At 45.9% G+C, this 6919-nt stretch overlaps 1 pseudogene; it reads left to right on the top strand.

The window, feature by feature from the left end:
• The first annotated feature begins 730 nt into the window (after window positions 1-730).
• On the top strand, window positions 731-5633 carry LOC148001537 (igE-binding protein pseudogene; annotated as a pseudogene).
• Window positions 5634-6919: the final 1286 nt, after the last annotated feature.

Genomic DNA, 6919 nt, shown 5'->3' with positions numbered 1-6919 from the left:
TTTGTTATAACTTGGCTAGAGTGTATAATAACTGATAACAATCTAATAAAATATGTATTTTTCAAAGTTAAACAACATGATAGGCTGTGGAGAGCTGCGATAGCATTCGCCATCAAAAGATGGCGCTGGCTTCCACTGTACCAGCCTGACCTCTTTTCAGGAAACAAGCTGTGTGCGCATGTGCAAGAGTGTGTTCGTGCCAAGTCTTTGCGCACCCCGGGACATGCCAGTGAGATCATGGGTAAGCGACCAATCAGGCGTGGATGCGCCATGCTAGGGTTTTATAAGCAGCGCCTTTCTGGGCCCTGGGCCTCTTCAAGATGCAATAAACGCTTTGCTGCAGAAGGATCCTGGTGTCCGTGTGCATTCTTGCTGGCGAGACGATAGCGCAGGATATTTGGTGCTGAAACCCGGGACAAACGCCTCACCATCGCCGGCGCCGAGGAGACCTTCCACTCGCGGAGAGGATTCAGAACTGCAGGACGAAGGTAGGCTCTGAGAGGCATGTTTGGTCTTGATCTCTCTCATCTCTCTCCCCCATTAGAAGGCGCGGTGGAAGCTCTCATCCTTGTTTTAACAGCGTTCATTCTTTTTCCCTTGGTTTCATTTTGTTTTCATTGGTGGTCGTGTTAGTTGATTTTGCGGCTGCCTCTAGGCACAGTCAGACGTACATAGATAATCTGTGGTGCCTCTCCTATATCTAAGATTCTCCTGTAGATAAGGGAGCAGTATGGGAGCTTCACATTCAGTGATCACAGCGCTGCAGTCTGTATTAAAGGAACACGAGCTAAAAGTCTCAACAAAAACCTTGGAAAATTTTGCCAAAGAGGTCGATCGCGTAGCACCTTGGTATGCGTGTTCAGGGTCGTTGACCCTCGCCTCCTGGGAGAAATTAAGGGGAGACTTAGTTAGGGAACAACAGAATGGGAAATTGAAAGTGGTGATCATGGCATTATGGAAACTGGTGAAATCGTGCCTAGAAGATGAGAAATGGCGCCCAACAGTAATAGCAGGACAGGGGGCATTAGAGGAGTTACAGGACAGCATGTCAGAGACAGAGCAAGGTGAAAGATTAGAAACTTTAAGAAGGAAAGGTGCACCAAAGCAAAGAAGCCCTTCCAAGGACCTTGGATCCGAGGAAGCGAGAGATAGGGGAAAGGACGCCCTGGGAGAGAAACAGTGAAAGGAGGAGAAAACCCTGGGAGAGAAACAGGGAAAGGAGGAGAAAACCCCGAAAAAGTAAAGCCTTTATCTGGTAAAGGAGTTAGAGGATTTGGGGCTTGATAGTTCAGAAACAGACGAGCCCCTCTGAGGAAGAGGATTTAGAAGATAAGGCAGCTCGATATGAAGAAGAAAGATACCACCCAGATGAACGATGAGCTAACAGCTTGGGTAAAAAACAGAAGAAAGTGGGAGGTGGAAACCATGCGGTTTCCCGGCCTATAGGCTCCAGCGCCCCTCCACATTATATGGAAAGATTTTACTCAGATTCCTTCCTCACTAGAGATGAAGAGAAAAAGATATGGCGGGCATTTCTGGTGTTTGAGGCTGCCGATGGAGGCCGTGTTCACGCACTAGTAGAATATATTCAAATTAAGGAACTTGCCGAGTCGGTCCGTAATTACGGAGTTAGTGCCAATTTTACTATTTCTCAAGTAGAGAGGCTTGCCACTCTGGCCATGACTCCAGGAGACTGGCAGACAACAGTGAAGGCTGCACTCCCTAATATGGGGCAATATATGGAATGGAAAGCCTTGTGGTATGACGATTCGCAGGCGCAGGCCAAAGTCAATGCCACTGCTGAAGGCGATCAAAGAAATTGGACACTTGATCTGCCAACAGGACAAGGGCAGTATGCCAATAATCAAACAAATTACAACTGGGGAGCATAAACTCAAATCTCCGCTGCCGCCATTAAGGCATGGAAGGCACTTTCCAGGAAGGGAGAGTCTGGGGGACACTTAACAAAAATTATACAAGGCCCCCAGAATCATTCACATACTTCTTGGCTAGGATGACAGAGCAGGCAGGATCTTTGGAGACCCTGAACAAGTAATGCCTTTAGTGGAACAATTGGTCTATGAGCAAGCCACACAGGAATGCAGAGAAGATATTACACGTAGAAAGAGCAAAGTGTTTCAGGACTGTCTGAGAGTTTGCTGAGAACTTGGAGGCGCGCTTACAAATGCCGGCCTCATGGCTGCTATCCTACAGGGCCAGAAGCACTCAGGTACAGGTTATCGCAAGGTCTGCTATAACTGTGGCAAACCAGGACATTTAAAAAGGGAGTGTCAGGCCCTCACAAAGAGGAGAGCACCAGGACTGTTTACTAAATGTGGGAAAGGCTATCACTGGGCCAGTGAGTGTCGCTCAGTTAGAGATATCAGAAGTAGGCTTATTCAGCCCGGACCTCCCCAGCCAGAAGGAGGCGAAAACACTCCAAAAAATGGTTATCTGGGCCCAAAGTCTCAGGGCCCCAAAACATATGGGACCCCAGCTCACAGCAAATGGACACCACGGTCCGCAGAGCTACAGAAGGCTCAGCAGGAGTGGACCTCCGTTCCACCACCCAATTCATGCTAATGCCACAGATGGGTGTGCAACCTGTCCCGACTACAAAGGCCCCCTACCCGTGGGAAGTGTTGGCCTTATTTTGGGTCGATCTTCTTTAACCTTAAAGGGACTTATTGTTTACCCTGGAATAATAGATCAAGATTACTTAGGAGAACTTCAAGTTCTCTGCTCTTGCCCTCAAGGTGTTTTTTCCATCTCCTCAGGTGACAGGATTGCTCAGTTGATTATCCTTCCAAGTTTACATGATCATTTTCTTTCTTCTGACGTCCCTAGAGATACTGCGAGGCTTGGCTCTTCCAGCACTGATTCTGCCTATTAAATGATGGACCTTAATTCCAGACCCCCTATAGAGTTGAATATAGAAGGGAAAACTTTTACAGGAATTTTAGATACAGGGGCTGATAAGAGTATTATCTCCTCCAGCTGGTGGTCTAAGGCATGGACTGTCATTCAATCATCCCATTCCTTACAAGGACTAGGGTATGAGGCCAGCCCCACTATCAGCTCACGCTCCTTGATTTGGCATGCTCCAGAAGGCCAATCAGGAAGGTTCATTCCTTATGTCCTCCTTCTTTCTGTTAACCTTTGGGGGAGGGATATCTTATAGGGTCTAGGACTAACATTGACCAATGAGTATTCTCAACGACCTGTTGGGATTATGAAAAGAATGGGTTACAAGGAAGGGAAGAGATTAGGGAAAAAAGAACAAGGAAGATTAGAACCAGTCCCACAAGAAGGTAATGTAGGAAGGCATGGCCTGGGTTTTTCCTAGGGGGCATCGAGGGTTCTATGCCTATACACTGGCTCAAGGAGGAAGCCATATGGGTTCCTCAATGGCCTCTATCCTCTGAAAAATCGGAAGCTGCCACTGAGTTGGTTAATGAACAATTACAGCTTGGTCATTTAGAACCCTCTATTTCACCATGGAATACTCCTATTTTTGTGATTAAGAAAAAATCAGGAAAGTGGAGACTTCCCCATGACTTGAGAGCCATTAATGCACAGATGCCTTTACTTGGCTCGATCCAACGAGGTCTACCCTTCCTCTCCGCCTTACCTAAACAATGGAAGTTAATAATTAGAGATATTAAGGATTGTTTCTTTTCCATCCCCTTGTGCCCACAAGACAGACAGAGGTTTGCATTTACTATACCAGCTATTAATCATCTTGAACCTGATAAACGATTTCAGTGGAATATTCTGCCTCAAGGCATGGCCAATAGCCCCACTATATGCCAACTATATGTACAATTAGCCCTTGAAGGTATAAGGAAGCAATTTCCATCTTTGCTTTTGATCCATTACATGGATGACATTCTCAGGTGCCATAGAGATTTAACAACCTTACCTACCTCATATCCAATCTTAATCAAAACATTGGGGCATTGGGGATTACAAGTCGCTACAGAAAAGGTTCAAATTGCAGAAATTGGCTTATTTCTGGGATCGGTCATTCATCCTGAAAAAATAGTTCCTCAGAAATTAGAGATTCGTAGAGATCATTTACATACCTTAAATGATTTCCAAAAATTGTTGGGAGATATAAATTGTCTGAGACCGTTCTTAAAGATTCCCTCTGCTGAGTTGAAACCTTTATTTGATATTTTCGAAGGGGACTCTCATATCTCCTCACCAAGAGCATTGATGCCAGACACAAACCAGGCCTTACAAGTTGTAGAAAGTGCCTTACAGGATGCTCAATTACAGCACATTGATGAAACCAAGCCCTTTGATTTATGTGTTTTCAAAACTATACAATTACCAACAGCTGTCTTGTGGCAAAATGGGCCTTTATTGTGGATCCCAAAACTTTGATAGTGCCATACACAGCTATTCAGCTGGTACCTCAAATGCTTGGGCAGTGTTAGTCACTTCCTTTGCTGGACAGAATGATAATCATTATCCAAAACACACGATCCTGCAGTTTGCCTTAAGCCAAGCCATTTTGTTCCCACACATAATGTCTCAGGAACCACTCATTGATGGGGCTGTAGTGTATACAGATGGGTCAAAAACTGGTGTAGGTGCTTATGTGGTCAATAACAAGGTAGTATCTAAGCAATATAATAAAACCTCACCCCCAAGTTGTGGAATGTTTAGTGGTGCTGGAGGTCCTCGAGGCCTTCCCGGGCCCGCTTAATATTGTATCAGATTCCTCCTATGTGGTTAATGCGGTTAAGGTTCTTGAGGTGGCAGGAGTAATTAGGCCTTCCAGCAAACTTGCTCAAATTTTTCAGCAAATTCTATCCACCCTTCTTGGCAGGAGATCCCCTGTATTTATAACACATATTAGAGCTCACTCGGGCCTTTCTGGTCCAATGTCCCACAGAAATGACCTAGCAGACCGAGCTACAAGAGTGATTACAGTTGCCTTGTCCCCCCATTTAGATGTAGGAAAAGAATCTCATAGACAATTTCATGTGACGGCTGAAACTTTATGCCACCGATTTGCTCTGACTAGAAATGAAGCTAGGGAGATAGTTACCCAATGTCAAAATTGTTGTCAATTCTTGCCTGTACCCCATGTGGGAGTTAATCCACGGGGAATCCGACCGCTGCAGGTCTGGCAAATGGACGTTACTCATATCCCCTCCTTTGGAACACTTCAGTATCTACATTCCTCTAACAGGGGAAAATGCCTCCCATGTAATTCAACATTGCCTCGAGGCGTGGAGTGCTTGGGGTAAACACAAACTCCTTAAGACAGACAATGGACCAGTTTATACTTCTCAAAAATTTCAACAGTTCTGCCGCCAGATGGATTTGACTCATCTGACTGGTCTCCCGTAAAATCTTCAAGGACAGGGCATTGTAGAACGTGCCCATCGCACTCTCAAATCCTACTTAATTAAACAAAAAGGGAGAGTCGAGGAGGCTCTACCCTCAGTACCAAGAATAGCTGTTTCCATGACACTCTTCACCCTTAATTTTTTAAAATCTTGATGCCCAAGGCCATCTTGCGGCCGAATGTCACTGTTCAGAGCCTGATAGACCAAAGGAGATGGTAAAATGGAAAGATGTTTTGACTTGTCTATGGAAAGGCCCGGATCCTATATTAATAAGATCCAGGGGAGCTGTTTGTGTTTTCCCGTAGAAAGAAGACTACCCATTCTGGCTACCGGAACGACTGACACGAAGAATTCTGACACCTGGAGATGACTCCCGGATGGACCCCTTGGAAACTACCCCTAGCCCTCGCAATGCCTCTTTGGATCTGGGTTCCTAGTATATTGGGAGAATACAGATGGGCAATTTAGTCTGCATTTCCGAAGGCCATACCTGTCCGTCATGATGCAGTTGTCTTCCCTAAGTTTTTCACGACCAACAAAACCTAAGAACTGCCGTACTTACCATATGATTCTATCTGGGCTCCTCTGGCGGAAAATCGTTCCTTATCAGAACAGGGCTCTCTCTGTTTTCAGCTTGGTGAAACAGGGGGATGCATCAAAATTACAGGTCAGGCCTTGTGTATGTTTGATGTTCACAATGTGGGCAGGGTGAGTTTATCCCAGGATACCAGTAAGTCAGAGGTAACAATCACAAGACTGACCTACTGGCAGGAGGCAGTATGGATTAATGGTACATTTCCATCACCTAACCTCACTGAAGGAGAACACCCCCGTCAACCCAGAATAGCCCCCTATTGTAGCCCGGGGAAAGAGGGGCTGATGCCTCCCTGGACTGATTGTCAATCATCCTTTACTCGTTAGGCAGATCGGTATAGAACTTTTTCCCTCTCCCCCGGTATGGGAGGTGGCTGAGGAGAGGAGTCCGCTATACAAGGACTCTTTAAACAGAACTTCAAACAGAACCCTTTTGATAAGTGGGTGCTTTGTGGGGTTAATGGTAGTTGCACGGATCTTAATCCCTTGGTCTTCATCCAGGGAGGAGCCGTTGGAAAGGCCTCCTTTACTGGTGTTAAGAACACTTCCCAGTATATGAACATCAAAATCCAAGCGCCTGATGGGACTACGACTGTCCACACCAATGCTACTATGGAAATCACTAGGTTCAATGAAACTTTGGTGAACCAGATTAATTATCCACCTACCACAGTCTGTGTTTACCCCCCTTTCTAGTTTATCCTTTCAAATGTTTCATTTGAGACTTGTTCCAATGATTCTTGCTGGATGTCACAATGTTGGAATGCTGAGTGGGCTAATGGTGCCATGATTGCTAGGGTCCCGCGGTGGGTTCCAGTCCCCGTGGAAACCCCTTCCACCCTGTCCTTGTTCAGGCAGAAGAGAGACTTCGGTATAACTGCAGCCATTGTGGTGGCGATCTCCGTTAGTGTAGTTGCTGCAACTGCCTCTGGGGCTGCCATGGCAACCACAGTCCAAACAGG

This window comes from Rattus norvegicus, chromosome 13 (genome assembly GCF_021556685.1).
Source record: "Rattus norvegicus strain SHRSP/BbbUtx chromosome 13, alternate assembly SHRSP_T2T, whole genome shotgun sequence".
Taxonomy (NCBI): Eukaryota; Metazoa; Chordata; class Mammalia; order Rodentia; family Muridae; genus Rattus; species Rattus norvegicus.
This window is presented reverse-complemented; position numbering and strand designations above follow the sequence as displayed.